The sequence below is a fragment of the Antedon mediterranea genome, chromosome 4 (genome assembly GCF_964355755.1).
Source record: "Antedon mediterranea chromosome 4, ecAntMedi1.1, whole genome shotgun sequence".
Taxonomy (NCBI): domain Eukaryota; kingdom Metazoa; phylum Echinodermata; class Crinoidea; order Comatulida; family Antedonidae; genus Antedon; species Antedon mediterranea.
Genome location: NC_092673.1, coordinates 6,763,884 through 6,786,443, shown reverse-complemented (window position 1 = coordinate 6,786,443; position 22,560 = coordinate 6,763,884).

The window sequence follows — 22,560 nt, the reverse complement described above, 5'->3', positions numbered from 1 at the left end:
AACATAGACGAACATTTCTCCACGTGACGCCGTAATAAATTCCTATCTACAATAACCCAAACATTGTATAATAGTAAAATGTTGGTGGATGTGATATGCAAAACATCCCCAACATAAGGCTACCCTCAAGCCCCCCCCCCTCCTCTCCCCTTTTGTACTTTATTATCATTAGGCCTAGTTATCTTATTATTGCATCTGTTTAGTGATCTTCGTTCCTTATGCATCATTGCACATCCATATACCCATGTGTCCTTTCTATGGAAAGTTCCCATTTTAAAATTAGTTATGATCTACAGTAGTCCTAAATGCTGTTATATTTAGATGTATGGCCTACCATTTAAGGTTTGAACTACCCATGAAAAAGTTTCTATATCCAACTTACTTTGACAACTCACATCTACACAAAAATGAAAACGCCGAACACGTTATTTTGTTTAAGTATTCTAATAGGATCTTTACAAACGTTGTAATGTATTGACATTTAAATGAGAATATTTGTTTCAGCCGTTAGTAATTAGCATTACAATTATACACTATGACATACCGCTAGAACATAACCGTACTCATTTTCTTGGGGTCTAAAGTGAAGGAAGTCATGTTTCGTTTATCTAAGGGATTATATATGTCTAACACAGGTGATTCTCAACGAACAGTCGAAGATCTACAGGTAAGTTTCTTCTTTAACAGTGAAGAGTGCAATGCCACTCTTCCCTGCTTTTTATAATCTTAGGCCTAATAGTGCTTGATGGTTGCGATAATAACGACCCCGTAAAAAGTTAGATCTCTGGGATCACACCGCGTTCAGGTGCTTCGTTATGTCACACTGACAGATATATTGTCAATATTGTTATTTAACATAATCCTATACATCAACTTATCTAATCCCAGGCCTTGGACAAAGCCAAAGTCGGTTATGGGACCAGACCAGACGCAGGCCTTTAACTTCTGAGCCTACATACCGTAAAACCTCGAAAAGAAGCCCATGGGCTTCTTCTTTTTTTAGTGCTCTTGGATGGTCTTCTTTTCGAGATGGGCTTCTTTTTTAGAGTACTTTTGCAAACTGTAGAGGGAGGATTCTTTTCGAAATGAATGCTGTTAATTTTGTGAATTTCTACTACAATAATGTGACTTTTGAGACATTTTTTCAACCATGAAATTATGTTTAATGTACCAATTAAAAAAACAAAGCAAAAAAACAGTCCTATGATTCACCGTCAAATACAATAATTTCGTCATCATCTCAATACAGTATGAGTAGTCTGTCTCGAAATGAAGCCCATACTATCTTGAAAAGAAGCCCAGGGGGCTTCATTTCGAGATGGGCTTCTTTTCGAGAGTACTTTTGCAAACTGTAGAGGGGGGCTTCTTTTCGAGGTGGGCTTCTTTTCGAGGTTTAAGCCCATGGGCTTCTTTTCGAAGTTTTACGGTACTTTGGTAAGGCAAATCGGTAAATGATTACACGACAACAATTACTATTATTGTATTCATTTTGTTGTGACGCCCAAGTGGTATGGAAAGACTGATTTCTTCTAAATGGTCAATTGACCTATTATTTATTCTCATTCCTCTCCGCTCCTCCCGTATTCTTTTCGTCTCCTTCAATCATCCCTATCCCCACATTTTGAATAAAACCATAGCCTAATTCTTGCATCTCAACTGTTAAAAATACCACCAAACACAATATTATTGCTTACTGAATACTTACTAATATGTCTGTTGTTTCTGCTTTCATTTCACACAGTTTATATATCAATATTCGATGCAGTAAAAACACCAGACACATTAAATTTCTCTAACATTTTTAAAGGATATGACGCCGTCTTAAATTCATATCACGTGGAAGTTAAGTATATTTTGCGAACTGTGATAAAACGAACACAATAAAATAAAACTAAAACAAAAACAAGTATAACGATCGATGAAATATTTACGGGAAAGTAAAACACAAATGAAAAATGTTTTGAATGTTGAGAATGAAACGAAGCATTAATAATTGAGGAAATACTTTAATATGAATCTTAATTTCATACAACACCCAGAAGACACATATAATATAATGAGCGAAGGGACACGATGGACAGGTGGACACGATGGACAGGTGGACACGGTAAAATACATTTAAAGTAAATGTTATTCTGGACACCACGAACTCCCCGTAAAAATGCATCCATCTGAAAACATAATCATCTGAATATTAAATCATTGATTGGCTAACGCGCGCGGTATTTTAGTAAAATTCAATCGGTGTATTCGAAGAAGCCAATAATAATGATAGCGTATCATACTAACGCACCGCTCTAACGGCAATGCGATATGATAGCTAAAGGCACAGCAAATTTCAGCGTTTCCATCCCAATCAATTCGTTTCATTTCCTTTATTAAATAACAAAATGTAAAGGCGAAGGTAGGCGTATAAAAAAATCAATTAATGCCTCAATTGAAACAAGTGTACGGCAGCTCTCTGACTGAAATATTAACGACGAGTTGTTTTTATAAGCTGCATAAATCTTCTGGTGAAAGCAATCCATTTCAATTTTGCACAATTTACTGCTAAATAATTGATCATCTTCGGCATAATTTGTATCAATTAGGCAGGTATATGATTAAGTAAAGCACTCATGTCTTTTTGTCGGTTTATTAGTTGTTGCTTAAAAGGATAAAGAAAGAACAATCAACGATGTTATACGTTTTTATCAAATAATATTATTACAGCAAATGTTAGATATTTATGACCTAAAATGCGCATGCGTAAAAGTGTTGATGAAACTGCACTTTAAAAGATTTAGGCTATAGACTTAAAATGGTATTTAATATCGTATCGTAATTATATACTAATATATGTCTCCGCATGTGCTTAACGTAACTTAGGTCCTACTTCGTAGATCGACGAAAGTCCCTCAACAAGGAGAAGGCGAGACACATACCGATAGTTCCTCGGGACATCAGAAAAAACTTGCTCCTTCAAATTTGTTTCAAAGAATGGTCCCTCTTCTTTATGTAACATCGTCTTTAATACATCTTTTTGGAAAATCAATCATCAAGGTGCAAATAAATGGATGTTAGGTGCAGAGTTGTGCCTGCGAATTTCCCTATTTTATTTCTCCATTTACCTGTAATAGTTCGATACATTGAGAAAGTAAAAGCTAGGCATTGTCTCCAGCTTTTAAAAACGTAGGACACGCGTTTAAATCGTAATAAAATTGTTTTTCTATGAAACAAATGTATTTCTTTTTAGAAGCTGTTGATGATTAAAGCATGACTCCTTCAGTCACCTCTTTTCAATTTTACCCCTAGACATTTGTCTCATTACAGTACATCTTACAGCTCGCAAGAAATTGCTATAAACGTGTAAATCTAAATTAGAGTTTTATTTTTAGAATATGTTACTTAAACATTTAAGTTCGTATATAATAAGAAAAAAGGGAAGATGAATTGATGGTATACGGTCTCTGAAATACACTGATTCTAATTATACGTATGAGGCGTCTACATTAATTATTAGAATTGCCTTTTAAAGTACAAATTACAATATCTTGTCATTGTCAATGTGTTTAAATAATAGATTTCTTTGATTACGTTGTCAATGGTGCTATAGAATGTATCAATAAACTGGATTATATGACTCTATATAGAGTCAGTGTAATTAACCAATCGACTGATGCTGAAATGTGACTAAAAAGTATATTCAAAAATAGTCTGAATGCAACCGAAAGAAGATCATCAAAATCCATAAACGTATATTTCGTTTCAATGATCGTGTAATACGAGCCAAAACTTTCTATTTCATGCTAATATTACTGTCTGCAGTTATAAGTTGTTTATATCAATGTATAGGCCTAGTGTAATTATTGTATCAATGAGAGGAAGAAGTCGCCTCTGGGTGTCCGCTGAAGATGTCTCAGTGTTACTTCCATCAAAACTCACAAAATATTCAGTTTTCAATAGATAATCGATGGAGTTTTGATGAATTTTATTCTTGATAGTGCATGCTTTTTATCCCATGTCTCTCAGAGCAAGACAATCAAACGAGCCTTGCTAGTAGGCCTACGTGTGCCAGTTGTTTCTCTGCCGTGCATTGTTTTTGTATACCCTTGTCGGTCACATGTTATTTTCAAATATTTGAAAGCAATGTTTGTATTTTTTATATGCGATATTTTATGTTCAACTTCAATTTGCTTAATCATGAACTGCGATAATAAAGTTCAAGTCAATCAATTAAGTCAACATTACTTACCTTCGTTTTAACTTTTAAGCTTAACTTGTATTGTATTATAACGTTGAGGGCATAAGACTGATGTAATTATATTTTCTACCTTACGTTAGTTTAGGCTGGCCATTTTAAATCCTCAATTTTGCTAATAATATAATCTTTATGAATTATGATGGTGACTGAATTTCATGTTAACTTGCAAGAACATTATACATCTATTGACTGTTACGAAATCATTGCGTTAGGCCTTTAAAATTGATTATTACTGGTGGTTGTTGCTCAATTATTTGCAAGGTCATTTAACTGAATCTTAGGCCTACCTTTGTGAAGTTACTGCTGTAGATTAAACTTGCGATCATTTCTACTGTTAGAAATAATAATTATAGGCAACATTGCATGATACCTAGCTAAATAAGAACATTGTAGGTGTGCAGCTTTACAACTTAAGTTGTGTACGTCTGTGGGATGATATCTGTGTGTCATTTAAAAGGCCTTTCTTTTATGTTATTGTTTTTAGTCAATCTGCCCCAATTGTTTTTTTTTCTAACGCGCCTAAATCTCATTACGTGCGTACCGCATTAGTATCAACATTCAATTAATTGGTCACCTGTACCATGCCTGTAGTATTCGATATTTCACCCAGCTCTTCTTTGCTAACAGCATTATGTTAAAATGTTTCATTTCCTGCCAGATGTTTTATTTTACTGGTTTATTGCTTGCAAAGGTTACTCAATATTGCTGACCTAGATTGTTTTATGTAATCATGATCTAGGCAAGATTGCATCCTAGATTTTTACTGGGGGTTGGTGGTTCGTTTTTGTCAGCAAAACGGGACAATGCAAGCGTATAGCAACTGAAGAAATTATAGGCCTAAGTTTAGGTCTTGGCCTAATTGATGACAATACTTTAGGTAGAAATTCTGTTGTTATTGTTTCTTTTGATAGCGACACAGGAAAAACAGGTTTTGATCCCTACGTTGTCTACTATCTTGCTAGGGTGGCTATGTGTTCAGTATGTCGGTAAGAGAGCATGGATTAATGAATAGAAAGAGGCAATGTAGTATGTTGCAATAACAGGGTCTGTGTTCCTTAACACTGTTGTTGATTAATGTTATTGTACTATTATGGTAGGATTCACATTGTCAACATGTTCACTGAACTGGAACGTTCGAGTTAGCACGTAGATTGACGCAATACAGATTTTTCGGTTTGCACTGTGTTCTTCGTTGAGTCAGGGAGTGTGTATCAATAATAAGCATGTTTTTATAAATGACATTGCAGCACACACATTATCGTGGATTCAGATTTTAAGCATGTACTGTCATTAAATTTCTTATCAATACTTAATCAAATATAGTCAAGTTGTGGTCATGTTCCATTATAAAAAGTTTTAGTAAATTGAGGGCGATGTTTATAATATTCTGGGTAAAGTTAGCTCACCGTGAATCTCTTGGTTTTTATAACTATTATAATGTGCTCTAAAATGAGAGCGAAACGTTTTTCAACATGTTATAGCACAGCACATACACATTACTTACATGGCTAATATAAACATTTTTAGACGCTATTTACCCACATTAGATATTATAGATATTATTGTGATTATCCTTATAACGTAACAGCTTACAAAATATGGGTCTTGGTCCAGCGTTAGCCTTGAATGCATATGATACACTCTCAATTTTAATTCCTGTTTTTTTTTTAATACTGTATGTATATATTATGATAATTCGTTTATTATTTATTTATTTAATTTATTAGTCATTTATAAAAAACGCGTCTTGTATGTAAATCTAAACAAATTTATATATTTTAAAATAGATTAGTTGTACCTATATCAAATGTCTGATCCAATATTGTGCAAACTGAGTCTATTACGTCACACAATTGTTTCTATTAATTGTTCTTTTATTTCTAAATCTGCCAATTATTATACATCACTTGCGTATAAAATCAAACTTCACAAATGTTTATTACTATTCTAACCAATACAAGACGCCTGCCATTTAACTCTTAATTCATCAACTTTCAAGCGATACTGTATTTTATATTAGGTTTAATTGCTATTGAAAAGAAAAGTGACCCGGCATCCCAGAATGTATAGCATACTACCCTCTGAAGTGATATGAATTTCCTCAAGTAACCGAAGATCACAGTTTAAGATCTAGGTTATGGTAAAATAATATATTAATCGGAATAAGATCACGTGGTTTATTTATGTTTTTGTAACTCAGCTTTAAACTAGTTCGGTTTTGAATTACAGAGATTTTTACAAAATGCTATTTCAAAATATCAAATATATACAAAATATATTATAATGCAAAATAGGTTTCTATCAATTTCATATGCACCTTTTTATTGAACAAGTCATTATGAGTCAAGGAAGGACAGCTGTCATTGAAAATAGTAAACAGATGAACTTGCTATACTAAGGAAAAAATATTGTATTTTGTCTGTAATTTATGTTACATATAATTATTGTTTATATGCCTTTAGGCCTATAGTCTAATTCTTCTTATTTAAGTGTGGCCTATTCCTTTCATTTCATCACCAAAAATAACATTTATAAAACAGTATTCATATTAATTATCTCTTTAATTGGGATCTGGTCTATGCATACTTTTGTCTCAATCAGACAAAAGATGCATTGTCTACTAAAAACATGAAAAACGAAGGGGTGTCTAGAAAACTCAGATCTAGAAAACTCAGATCTCAGATATATCTGACTTTTTAAGATCTAGAAAACTCAGATATCTGACTTTTCTAGATCTAGAAAACTCAGATATCAATATCTGAGTTTTCTAGTTCCAAAATGGAACTAGAAAACCCAGATCATCAAATGGATCGTTCTATTATTATCAGAGGGTACCGTAGCTTGTTTGAAATACTACAGTATTATACGTTTTCTTACTAATAATAATTATTATTGTAACTTAGTACCGGCCTATGTTAAATCATAAAGAAATACAGTATACACCTTTTAAAATGTAGGCTTGGTATTTAGGCCGAGCCTGCAAACTCAATTTTACGGCTCAACGTGTGGGCGCTATCGCGATGTATCGCCAAGAGTAGGCCTGGCCCGGTACTAGGCTAGAAGTGGTCGTAACTCGTACCTTTTCCCAACTTGGCTAACTCGTACCTCAACCAACTCGTACCCACACCAACTCGTACATACCTAATTTTTAAGCCTACATTTTAACGGTAACGTGCACTGTATTTTCTTTATTATTTAAGCCGTCGGCCGCTTCTACATGTTAAGTAAGAAAACGTACACAGTAACCAGTTTCAATAATATACTCTAGTATTTCAAATGACCTACCTTCTGATTACTAATGGAATGATCCAAATGACCTACCAACCAATCATATGGTGATCTGAGTTTTCTAGTTCCATTTTGGAACTAGAAACCCCAGATATTGATATCTGAGTTTTCTAGATCTAGAAAAGTCAGATATCTGAGTTTTCTAGATCTAGAAAAGTCTGAGATCTGAGTTTTCTAGATCTGAGTTTTCTAGACACAAACGAAGATTAATTAAATCAGACTTTGAATAGATTATTTTGTAGTTTAAAAAAAGTTAACTCTTCCGTAAAAAAAGAGAAACAAATGTTTTCTCATATGAAATGAAAACAAATGGTAAAATTCAACCAAAATCGATTGGCTGGCAGCCAATTTGACTATTTTTTACAGATAAATACATTTTTTTTCCCATTCAATATTTGTTCATAGTGGATAACTATTACGTGACATTAAAATGGCATATTCAGCCAAAAAAAAATTCAGGGGAACAATGCATCTTTAAAATGAAATATTTGAAATACAGTTGAAATGTATAGAAAATATAACGCTTATTTCCTTTTGCCTTTGTCATATCATTGGTCAGTCTGACACTTCAACTGCTGTTTACCCGGCAAACAAACATGGCATCTGAAACTAAACTAAGACTATAGAGGATAGCTTCGGCTCTGAAATCTGGTACTCTGCTCTCGATCGTACTCGGGCTGGTGTAGTACCCTGACTGTCACTTTTGCAGCCCTATATTTTTATGTAATTTACTAGAGATCGATATACCATAATTAAGGGCGTACAGAAATAAAGCGACATAGTGATTCGCATTAAGCAAAACATTCAGACGCGATCAAAAGGTATAACGTAAATATAGCATATTAAATCTCTAGAGTCCTGTAAAATATCGTACTTGAACACAACTAATCCGTGGGGAAATCAGAAGCCAAACGTCTAAAAATACAATAAATAATATAATCCAAAATAATCGGTAAAAGTAACAAAATAAATGCTAGATTTCTTTATTATAGGCTTAGAGATTCTGTGTTTCATAACGATTTATGCATTTTTAAATTACTGTATACATTTTACACAGTGATGGGATGATGATAAAAATAACACACATATCGCATGTATTTTTCATGAAATTCAAGGGCTTTCATTTACAATATGGCTGGTTTTCTGGTGTCGTAAAACTACTTTTACTGCTGTGTAGTTCCATGTTTTTGATGTGTATACTATTGGTTCTTAAATGCAGTATTTTTTAAAAAGACGGCCAATCATGAGTTTTCGGTAAAGAACCCGGTGCATCTTTCGGATGATAGAGGGTTACCCCGGTGTACTGCACCTACTGGTCCACCTCAGCCGGCCCTTTTTTAGGCGCTGCACTGTGCTATAATCCGATTTCTTAAATTGAGAATGAATAAATACATCTCTTTCGGACTACTTAATTGTTTATTTTAAATTCTGTAATTAAAGGGTAGCTCCAGGTATAAAAAATATATTATAATATAGGCTTTAAAACCTTGCAATATATTAGCAGTCTAGTAGCACCACTTTTTTTTTCTTCAAAAAGAGGCTTATTTCAAAATAATAAGAATTTTAAATCTGGAGCTATTAGTGCGTTACCCGGCCAGAACCTAATCTCCAAATCCGATTTTTTTTCAATTGAGAATGAATACATTACATCTCTTTCGGACTACTTTATTCGTTTTTTTTAAATTCTATTAAAGTATAGATCCGGGTATAATATTTTTAAAATATAGGCATAAAAACCTTGCAATAATATATTACGAATACGTCCTGTACAGTAGCACCGCTTGTTTTCTTCAAAAAGGTGCTTATTTCAAAATAATAATAGGAATTTCAAACCTGGACCTACCCTTTAATACACATGGAAAATGTATACTATCGAAGGAGTTATGAACTTTTGTTAAGGTCTGTCTACACTAACTAGTTTCACAAAAAGAGTGCGACAAGGCAGTGATATACCCAATGGTAGTGATATTCATAATTCTTTATTACCAAAGGCAAAACGGTATAAACAAATAGCTTTCGCTAGTCAATGGTTTACACCTGATTTACAAATATTCTGTTCAGTGCAAACGATTTTGATAATATAATTATACAATAATTAGAAAACCACAATTATGACAAAAAGAAAGAGGTGGGCCAGCATTAATCAGTATCTCGATAATAGTTGTTCAGTTATATTTTTTATGAAATTAATTTTTGATGTATTATGTTTTATGTTGAGTGATAAATTATTCCAAAATTTGATATAATCGTGTCCATGGGCACATAAAGTTTGATAGTGTAGACAAAAATTGTTTGCAAAATTAAAGCGCTGTGGGTGCATGTACAAAATTCTATGTGTGCCAAAAATAACAATGCAGTTGTATTCTTATATTCTTCTTATAGTAAATTAATAACAAAAACATTAATAAAATTTGTTTGAAATCGTTTCTCTACCACCAAGCGTAGTTTGTGCATATTGCGTTTGATTCAGCTCGCAATAACCATCATTGTTGAATAGGCCTAAAGCAATATTACCTGCTCTTTATCAACAAAAGTATATAGTTAATGCGAATAATAAATTGGCCTATATTATATACACCAGAAAATTGCTTCAAAACCAGATAATAAAAATCATCAAACAACAATACGATGTGATTTTCGCGCTAATTAAACTTCTCTGCATCGTCTGCTGATGAACGCAGACAATATCGAGTTTGTAATGATTTTTTTTTTTTCGAATCATATTAAAACTAAGATTTCATTGTAATCCAAGTTATATTGAAGAGATTGTGCTTTGCAATCAAAATATCTGATTTCATTATCTAATGTTGTTTACTTGTTAGATGGTTTGATTTGTGTCGATAAGTAATGTGTTTCGTAGCTTGCGTGTGTAATTTGAGGAACATAATTTTAAATGAATGAAACAACTAACGGTTTTCATATCACATATTAATGATAACGCTATTTATGATAGTGCTAAAACATTATAACTGACTGAAAATTAGATAATTTAATAAATATAATGTATTATAATAATATTGATTAATTATGATAATAAAAGGATGATGATACATTACAGTACAGATAATCAATAATATTAATATTATATTATAATATGATATCAATGAAAGTATATAATGATAATGGTATGGGTATAGAACTCCTCCATTTGGACACACCAGGGGACATTTTTTTTAAACGAATGAGTGACAATAGTGTTTGTACTACAACCAATATTAAACAATATACGTCTATTCCGACACCTCTATTTAAGTACAAGTACGAGGCGCCGTTCGACACACTACCTATTCTGTCCTACAAATGATGCTTCCAACCTCCAACGTAGGCCTAACCAGACCAAAGAACATAGATAATCTAAATAAATACACAGCAAGATAAAAATAAAATAAAACTTCAAAGAGACTATCAATAATATTGTAGTGATATTACCAAATTAAGCATACATTAATAATTGTACAAATATCAAATTATAGTGATAAAATCATTCAACAGAGGGCGTTAGTATAAATATTTACGCCATCATTTGAGTTTCTACGATTTTCTTAAATTTGTTTTCAGTAAGTTATTTGATTTTAGCCCAATTTTAGTAATTAAAATGACTTCATCATGATAACTCAGTGCGATTTGTTGTGCATGCAGAAAAGCTATACATGAGCTTACCGATGATGAGCCACCCATAGGAAGGGACACGTAGTATTAGATGTATATCAATATGTAAATAAAATAATGTAATAAATCTAATCGCCTTTAAACGCAACATCTTTAAATCGCTAAATATTTATTTTATTCATATAACTATTGGCCCATTGATTAAACAATTTTTTTTTAAATTTCTAATATCAGTTGCAATAAAATGATTTTTAATATTTTCTTACAAAAGACTATAGGTTAGGTCACATGTACAGTCACATGTGATACATTGAATTGCATTACACAATTGGCTATAATACCATACACTTATAAGAGAATCGGCGAAATAATGTGTATTTCACAATTGTCATTATAATCCAAATTGATCCATATTTACCCAATGGCTACGAGTATTACTTACCAAATAATCACTGTCTTCAAAGCTAACATAATTGAAGCACAATACAGTAATTGGAAATACATGTATGCTTCCCGTTAAGGACCATTTTTGTGGACCACGTTGCAGCAGTTAAACAGTTAAGCAGTTGTAGAGAATTGTCAGAGAATTATACAATTAAATAATAAGTACTTATTGTGAAAAGTGATATTAGATATAAACCATGCATATTGCTGAAACGAAGTAAACTAAACAAATTCATTAACTGATATTTCATATAGAAAAAAAAACAACTAACTACCTATTTTAAACGTTTGTTTACTTGCATCAGGTAGATACATACTCCGTCCCCGATTAATTAATAAACACATAAAAACCTCCTTGGCGGAGGTAGAAAATATATTATATATCAGGTATCGGGTTATGTAATCTACATTGAAAAGTTTAAAGCTTCTTGATAAAATTTTATATTTGTGTTAAATGTGGTGTGGCTACAGGTACATATTCAACAATCACACTCTAGTGAATGATATATTTGTGTAGGCTACTATAAGCCATTCACTTAAGTGAGTAAATATTTAATTCCCCTTTAGTGGTATTCACTAATGTTGTAGACTTTAAATTTGCTCCCCTTTAAAAACGCAACGCCAGCGAGTTGACCAGTGAATTATACGGTCATAACTGTTTTTTTGCCATTTTATCAAATAGGCCTCATATCAGCAGTCTATCATATTCAATATTAACACTATTTAATGCAAATCTGATAGAACTCGGTGACAGTCACGAACCACCTTCTCAACGCCGAGAAATGAAGGGTTTTATATAAATTATTTACAAGTGTTAAGAGGTATGAAATTAAAAGATGCTAAAAGCAAGTATTGAACTCGCGACCTTGTTATTGGAAATTGTACGAATTGCCTCGAAGCCACGACTTGTCTTAACACTGTTAACCTCATTTTCTCATTTCTGTAACACATTTCTGTACTGTATTGTTAGGCCATACATCGCAAGATCTATTACATTAAAGTATCCAAATCGTCTTAGCAAAAGACATTGTACTCGTGGCCTTTTACCAATTTTGCTGAACACTCAAGTGACCTGTATACAAAACGGATAGATCCATATCATCGAATCTTACTGTAAAACAAGATATTCTCCATGTATCAAATTCAAAGACTTTCTTTCAATAACTAACAATATCAACAATTAAAATAAATGAAAAGCTACCAATGAGTCCTCCGTAAGAGTTAATTAAAGATATACCTGCACCATCACCAAATATATGGGCTTTGAGGAAAAAAGGTTAACAGCACCATTATTCTCGATTCCATTTCTTAACTGCTATAGGGCCTAATGGAAGGAAATAATTTTAGTTGGGTTTTCTAACAAATTACAGTCCAAGTTTATCACTGAAACTTGATTGGATGATGTCGTATCATTTTGCGTTGGTTAATTCGTTTCATCCACCGGTAATATTATTGTGAATTGTTCTATTCAACGGCCAGATTAAAACAGACCATTTTGTGAAATACGCGATTTAGTGTGCCATTCTCTGCTCCATGGCTGCGTGGGCTAGCATTCATCATTCATGCTAACCTTCTAAATGTGTCAGTGGTCATGACAAATTAACAAGTTTAAAACAATTTTAAACAAAATTGAAATCTTAATATCGATATAACTGTATATAAACGCATATCGTTATAGCTGAGATATAGACCTTTCTCAAATTCTCAAACTCAAACGGTCTAAAACATTTAATACGAGTATAATTGATCGTAACTTATATCGGAAACAAATGTTCTCTGTTTCTTAAGCTGTCTACACTATCAAATTGTATGTGAAAAAAGTGGTATTGGAAAACATGATGTCATATCACTACCATATTTGATAATATATCACTACCATATTTGGGCACATCACACTTTTTTTTGTCAAACTAATTTGATATGAGACAAAGCTTTACACACCACAAGAAATGACCGAGGAAAGATCACATAAGTAACTCACATCCGTAAAGGGTAAACGAATCCGAAAGCACCAATATAATAGAAAAAAAATAATAACATTTAACAAACACATTGCTGCTGCCAAACGCCAAGCCATATAAAGCTATTCTTTTATTATTTACAATTTGAATACTAAATGAACAACACGCATCGTCCATCTAAAAGATAGATTTATATAAAATACCTACTTTTCTACTAAATTAAACCCATTTGTTTGCTACAAAAGAAATTGAAAATTAGTAATAGATAATTGGAAATTTATTAGGATCGCATGATATTTAATAACAATGTATTTATTTATCCACGCAAGCAGAGTGTATTACATGTGATTAAATTGTTTGTGAAGCGTCCGACTTTATACCGTCTCGAATGAATACGTCGTAAATTGAACATTATAAAATAAGATTTTAATTTAATTCATATCGTTAAAATCAATCTATTATTATGCCTTTAAAGAAAAATAGATAATTCATTTAGCTTGTGGGCAAATTATTTTATATATTTTCTTTAAGACTTTGATTTATTGTATGTAGCAATCATAGAAATTATACGGAACTGTACTTTTTTATGGGCGAAAGATCATATCCGGTCTGATGACATAACTAATTTGTGATTGAATTCAAGGAATATAAAGTAACATTTCCATATACATTTTCAAATAGTGTTTAGTCTGGTGTATTTGGAAGTATTGGATCAAAATAGACTGATTACATAACGATAGTGCGAATAGATAGAATTTGGTAATGTATACACAAACATCGTTCTATTAAACACCCTCTGTCTATTTGTACTCTCATCGTTATAATTATCGGCATAGGTGTGAAATTATCTCTAATGTTTACACGTATACTATTATTTTATTGTGCATTCTCAACGATAATTTACTAATCTCTGTGCGCATGCGAAAGCTCATTGGCCGTTACGTCGTTATAAACCATTAACGACATAGTAATTATCGCCTAATCACTTGGATATAACGACGCAATGAAGTTGTAGCTGAACTGTATTATAAGGAGATTATTTTGTATCGCTCTAGTGAATAAAACTTGTTGTTTGATTTATGAATTATTAAAATCCAAATTTGGCCACGATGTTGGATGTTGTTAACGAGAAAATCCACTTGGCTTGTTTATGCTTTTCGATGACATAATCACCTCTGAGAGATACGTAAATCAACTAAGAAGAGCATGAATGATGATTGTGCAAGAGTCAGGAGAATCATTACATATAGTCTATCTAATTGTTTATTTTTTTGGCAGAGATGTCTCTTTTTCAGCTCGGAATAAGTTCATTCTGTCGAATACTGTGGTGGTTTAATGCGCCCATGAAGCAGTTGCTCAATATCATTTACCAATGTTTATAAAGGCATAAAATATATAATATAAAATATTTTAAATTATTTTAACATACATTTTAGATGAAAATTAAGCTTTTGTTTTGATAGAAAAGCCCGTGAATCTGAAAATGTTTGTCTCCATGCAGTGAACCCACCCAGTCTTTGGTCACAAGCTTTACATCGTTCCAAGATTTCCATCCTAATGCCTTTCGTTCCTTTTCCGTCCCTTTTCCGTCCGTCTCCATGTTGTTGTAAGGAGTCGATTACTGTATTTGGTAATAATGTTAACATAAGGACATGTTAACAACGTTTCCAATATTTTTGAAAGACTGTGAAACAGTTTCTATCAAAATCCAATGTCTTTAGTACACTTGAATCCATTGGTCTGACGTACAGTATATACAGCGCACACTTGTAGTTTCCTGATAATAGGTGATACACTAATAGGGGGTGAGTGGGGGACACAGGCTTTAAGTCACAGTGATTAGGTTCGCTTTTGTGTCCCCTGCCAGCTCACTCAGTTGGTTCTATTGTTTTTTTGTATATCGTGTTCTTCATGTATTTTATATTTGGCAATAAAAGAATAAGAATAAGAATAGGCCTAAGCTACACACTTTATTTTATGTACCATCGTTAAAGATGATTACCCGTGCAGGTCTTCATTTAAAAACAACTGATATAAAGGGGTCCTCTGTCAATTTAAATAAAATACCGTACATCAGTATTAAATACAGATAGCTATCTTTAGAGATCTTTAGACCTGGAAGAAAAAACGTAAGATATACAGAGAATCGGCTATTTTATTATTTTATTGATATACAGTACTTAAATTAAATATAATATGATGAGCTGATTTTCAAAAAGATCATAAAGCTTGCTTTTCAACATGGACGAAACGCAAGGACGATGACGGAAGCGCAAACACGTCACAAGTATTTGAACGATCGCGACGCGATGGATTATCCAAATTATCGCTTGTGCATTTGATCGATTCACTTGCGTTGTGTTTCGTCCAATACTAGTTATTACGTCATCATAATTGTTATCAATTTAAATGTCATTATAGCCCGGAGCTTTACCGTTAATGTTAATTATTATTTGTTTTCAAGAGCCCCCATGATGAGTTATAAGTGGCTGTGTGTATACCACTACACCGGGGTCCTACTCGTCTCGAACTATAGGTTCTTTAAAGTATTTATTCTGGACCTATGGTTTATAGTACTTATCCGATAAGACTCCTTCTACCACCAGACCCATGAAGCGAGTGAGGTTCGAATCATTTCCGATGTTATGGAAGGTATTACGGTTCCACTGTTTTAACCGCTCGCTATACCGTTGACAAGCAATGGCCAATAAGTACGTACTACTATAAATTGCTATAAATCAAGTTGCTATAAATTCAGTTATTAGTGGCTGCAAAGCTAAAAGATTCAATAGATGGACTACGGTGAATGATTTACTACCGTATTCATACAGATTGCCTCATTAATAAAATCATTAATTTTAACACATTATTTCTATTTCCTTTGGAATTGCATACACCGTTTTTTAATTTAGTTTTGATTCATTAATTTTGTACCCTTGAATAATTTATTGACGTAATTATAAGGATTTTTTATGTTTAAACACTTTAAGCTGGGATATTATCTCTTTTTGTTTTATTATCTATTTTAAATTGATTGTGTTTGTCTTAAGGATTGTGGTGGTGGTCCTCGATTATTTTTGTGTCCTTTTTAAAGAAGTATAACGTAGTGTAAAGTATACCCTTTCATATCGCCTAGCAACACCGGCGTTTTGTAGGCCTATGTGCCCCTCGGGTGTGTGTAAGCTCCTTGGTTTTGCATGCGATGTCAATGAGGTACTAGCAGGGCGTACTAACTGGGTCTAAAATATAAGGTCCTATATCAATATATGTGCACTATGCCAGAAGCCCCGTAAATATCCCACATTTTCTGGAAAATATTTATTGGATTGGGAACTTGGAACCGTTCAATGTGCAGTATTATATTCACTCAAGCAATAGACACATGAGTTATCGAGTATAGCGAACATACTATTGCACGGTGGCGATCTATTCTACTGTTAAACACTAGACTAGCCTTTTCGATATTAAGGAATATTGTAGGCCTAATTGCATATTATAATCATACTATTTTCATTTAATTCAAAAATAGTAATGACTTTGTTTTACCATACGTTTTAAATTTCTCTTAAAGTGGTATTGAAATTCAAGTTAATTCATGAACAAAAATTATAACGATTAATAATCGCCGTATGCCATAACTGAATAATGATAAGTAATTAACATCACAAATTTTAATCCTTGAATACTTTATACTTTTGCTATATGAATTGCAGTAATGGCTTTTACATAAGTGATACTATAGTTTAGACGTTGTTAACAAACCTTTAAGTTGTCTAATCTAAATATTCAAACGATATGATTATTGGTCTTATTGATAATGACGTCACTTAATTAGATATTGTGGATTAGATAGTCCATCAGCACCAACGCGATATTCTCAGTCGGCCATCCAGTACGCAATTGAGCCCAACGTTGCTTAACTTAAATAACATTTGGGAAGGTTATATAATCCACAATATAAACACAAATACGACATCATATATTATATTTACACATATATGAGAATTATATACTGACTGTCACTTTCAGAATTTGCTTATAACAGTGTGTTTAGTTTACACAATGAGAATTGGATAAACTATCTCTATGTCTTAATTGTAGCATACCGTAAGTTAGACGTCATTTACGTTAGAAGTTACTCGTGCACTGGTATCTATCTCCGACAACTACTTGCAAGTTATCTAATAACGATCCAATAACACTGATGGGTGTTAACGAGACAAACTATTAAAAATTTCATCTCTGCTCAATACGACTTTATTTTCTGCTTCATAGATTCATGATTAGTTTTGCCTTGGTTCTGATTAAAAACTATCTCAGTAGAGATATTCATATGCTACAGCCGATAATTGAGAGAAGTTTAATGTGCCCCTAGTGTATTTCAAACGAAAGCTTTCCATTTGTACGGATAGAAATCATATGAATTATTACAACATAATGATAAGACGGTGTTAAATTCAAAATTGAGATCATTATTTCGTTAGTAGGAGTTGTGTGTATTGGTTAATCATATATCAAGAGGATTGATGAAATATTTGCAATTTACCTTCTCGTTCACACAGATCTGTTTTACAATGTGTAGATATTATTCCATTCTGTCTTATGTTCGTTAGAAATGTTTATACCTGGGTGCTTTTTCTTCTAACAGATCAAAAATCTTTGCCTAAGAAAACTCAATATTTTATTAAACAAATTAAATCACGTCTCTGTAATGGTTCTTTTATGTTATTTTATTTTAAAACCAATTGAATAACGCATCACTTTTCAAATACCACCACATTCTTCCCATACCGTAGGCCTAACATCACTCTTCGAATACCGTACCACATCACTCTTCCAATACCGTACCACAGCACTATTCAAATACCGTACCACATCACTCTCCCAATACCGCACCACATCACTCTTCCAATACCGTACCGCATCACTATTCAAATACTGTACCGGTACCAATACCGTACAACATAACATCCAATACTGTACCGCATCACTCTTCTAATTCCGTACCGCATCACTATTCAAATACCGTACCGCATCCCTCTTCCAATACCGTACAACATCACTCTTCAATTACCGTACCGCATCCCTCTTCCAATACCGTACCGTACCACATCACTCTTCAATTACCGTACCACATCACTCTTCCAATGCCGTACCGCATCACTCTTCCAATACCGTATCACAGCACTATTCAAATACCGTACCGCATCACTCTTCCAATACCGTACCACATCACTCTTTCTATACCGTACCACATCACTCTTCCAATACCGTACCACATCACTTTTTCAAATACCGTACCACATCACTTTTTCAAATACCGTACCACATCACTCTTCCAATACCGTACCACATCACTCTTTCTATACCGTACCACATCACTCTTCCAATACCGTACCACATCACTTTTTCAAATACCGTACCACATCACTTTTTCAAATACCGTACCACATCACTCTTCCAATACCGTACCGCATCACTTTTTCAAATACCGTACCACATCACTCTTCCAATGCCGTACCGCATCACTCTTCAAATACCGTACCACATCACTCTTCCAATGCCGTACCACATCACTCTCTTCAAATACCGTACCACATCACTCTCTTCAAATACCGTACCACAACACTTTCTTATGCCGTAACACATCATTTTTAATCAAATACCGTACAGCATTTATGTTCCACTACCGTACCAGATCACTATTCCAGTAGACTACCTTCCAATACCGTTTCAGTGACTGTACCAAATCACTAGTATATCCTAATAGTCAAAACAACAAAATAGGCCCATATTGTTTTTGTCTAATCGATTAACCTATTGATTTATCATCTCGATATTTTTACTGTTAATCTTGAATTTGTTATTTTATTTTACATAATATTATTTTCCTCTAACCTGCACAATCATCACATATAAAGCTTATTTACACCGACATGATTTTGTGCTGCCATGTCATCCATCTCGGCGGAATACAACACTTAGTTTTAAATACTATCGTTGACGATGACAAAGAAATAGCCAGTTTATAATCTTTAATTTTGGAAAGATACTTTAAGACAATTGCTAGCGTATTGCCACCTGTCGGTACAACCTAAATGACGTTGAATCCAATGTTGCCTTGTGATACATGCGTGTAACGCTGGAGCAAAATGAAATGTCGTAGTGTCTAATATAAAACGTGATTTCAACACGAGAAAGTACTCTTCTCGTATACAAACTGTTTGTGAATTTTCTAGGCCTAATGATCTTGCATAAATAAAATTGAACAAGACATCACGTTAATGATAATAAGAAAAACTACATTTTACAATGTTATTAGTGTAACATCTGAAAAGGAAATAATTTACGTTTTTTTCTAATTGTTAATCTGAAAGAAGGTGTCAAAATTTCATTTCCTTTGGAAATTGGCGCCATTTGAATAAAACTGGCACTATGACGTCTGTATACTCGCAAACTATTCATTCATCATTTCTATCAGTGACAATGAATCACGTATCACTGCCATATCGATGGTCATTTTAATTTGTTAACGCTCTATTAAAGTATTAGAGAACTCTAAAATCTTTATATGATTAAAGACATTGAATGTGAACAGCGAGTGCAAATGCTGAATTTAGAATTCCTAGTATAGGTCAGACAAACAGAACTGGTTTATGAAAAGTATATAATTAGGCGACTTTTTCTCATTCTCACAGATTTCCTCATCTTTATCGTTTCAAATTAATTAATTAAAATTTCAGTATATCACCGGGTGATTTAGAATTAATGTTCTTTGTCTGATATGTTTATCGAGTTCAAACAATACCATGAAAGCCCCAGTGGTCTGAGTTCGAGTCTCGGTTGGGGCGACTTTTTCTTATTCTCACAGATTTCCTCATCTTTATCGTTTCAAATTAATTAATTAAATTTCAGTATATCACCGGGCGGTTTAGAATTAATGTTCTTTGCCTGATTTGATTTGATTTGATTTGATCCAATCTAATCTGCGGACAGTACTGTTTCGATCTTATTAGATCTCGTCAGTGCAGCTCAGGTTTCGAAATGAAATGTACCGCAGAACTGGCACAATATATAGGCTGAGCCAGGTATGCGGGACATGGTACACTGATTATGAACACAAAGAGAGCACAAGCTCAACGAGATATCCAATCTGCAGACAGTACTGTTTCGATCTTATTAGATCTCGTCAGTGCAGCTCAGGTTTCGAAATGAAATGTACCGCAGAACTGGCACAATATATATATATATAGGCTGAGCCAGGTATGCGGGACATGGTACACTGATTATGAACACAAAGAGAGCACAAGCTCAACGAGATATCCAATCTGCAGACAGTACTGTTTCGATCTTATTAGATCTTGTCAGTGCAGCTCAGGTTTCGAAATGAAATGTACCGCAGAACTGGCACAATATATAGGCTGAGCCAGGTATGCGGGACATGGTACACTGATTATGAACACAAAGAGTGCACACGCTCAACGAGCGTGCTTTGCAAAATGATAATAGTATTCACAACAAAAATGCACCGTTTCGAAATGAAGAGTGCTCTACAAAACAACATACTATATATGAATATATATAATTATATTTGACACTTATAAGAACCAAATATCATATTAATTTGATCTATTTTGTTTTTGGATCTATTGATATTTATTCATAAACAGCGACAGAATCGATTGTCTCTTTTAATACTCCTTAAAGCTCTGTATACACATCAAACTTTATGTGCCTATATATGGACATGATGATGTCATATCACTACCATATTTGAGCATATCACTACCATATTTGGACACATCACACTTTTTAGTCAAACTAGTTTGATAGTGTACTTAACACAATCAAGCTATTTGTTGTTGCCTGATTATTAATTAATTTATAAAACTGTGATGTCTGTCAATATTCTCCTGAGGTACAAAACATCTAAATTCATTCCACCTTTATTTTCAAAATGTCTTGCTTGTTGCAATATCATGATGCAGATGCATACCGGACTATAACCCGATGGTACTCGTAATGAACGACGATTGCATAGGCCACTCTTATTTGCAATACGTCATTCAGAAATTACTCGTGCATGACGAAACGTAACTAGTGCCATCACAAAACGCAAAAAATAAGGGTAATTAAGTGATTGATGTATACAGAGGTTTTGCAACGTTAAAAAAAATGTATCTAACATCAGTAGAAACTTAAATACGTCAGCCATTATCATTGTCAATATCTTAATAATAAGAACTTATATTTCATTTATATATAGTTAGGCCCTACTGTAGGTTGTTAGCTCTTACTAAGCAACATCAAATCATCTTTATTTTTATAATACTATCAGTAAGTAAAACCTGCAGGAGTAGGCCTAATATACCACAAAATAGTAATGCAATTAAACCAGGGAAGAATGAAACTGTAATTGTGATTTCATTCTTCTGATGAAAAAATAGAAATTGAAATGTGTATCTAATAGTAATAACACACAATTGATCATTAATCAAAACAATGTTTAATTTTTTAGTTTTTGAGTAAATAATTTAATGTAGGCCTATTTCTCATATAAATATACTTTTTATTTGTCTTTTGTGACAATCACTCACCTTTCTTTACATTCTTAGTACAAAACATATCATAAGAGTCATAATCATAGGAGTGGAGCTGTGGCTTGGTGGTTATGATGCTTGGCTGCCAAGGGTCCTGGGTTCAAGTCCTGTCATATGTCAGGGTTTTTTTCTCATGACAATTTACAACTCCACTCCCAAAGACTTAATAATAAGTCTTTGTTTATGTAGAGCATCTTGTGTATATGTTTGTCTTGTGAAATTATTAAATAGTTTATCCATCCTGTAATTGGCGGGTTACTCGCTGTTGGATGAGTATGAAATAAAAAAAATAAAAAAATAAAAAAATAAAAATAAAATAAAATAAATAATCTTTCAGTATAGATTTACCATTCCAATAGTTTGTAAATATCCTTGTTTTTCTTTTCTTGTTTCTTATTCTGCGTATTTTTTTTTA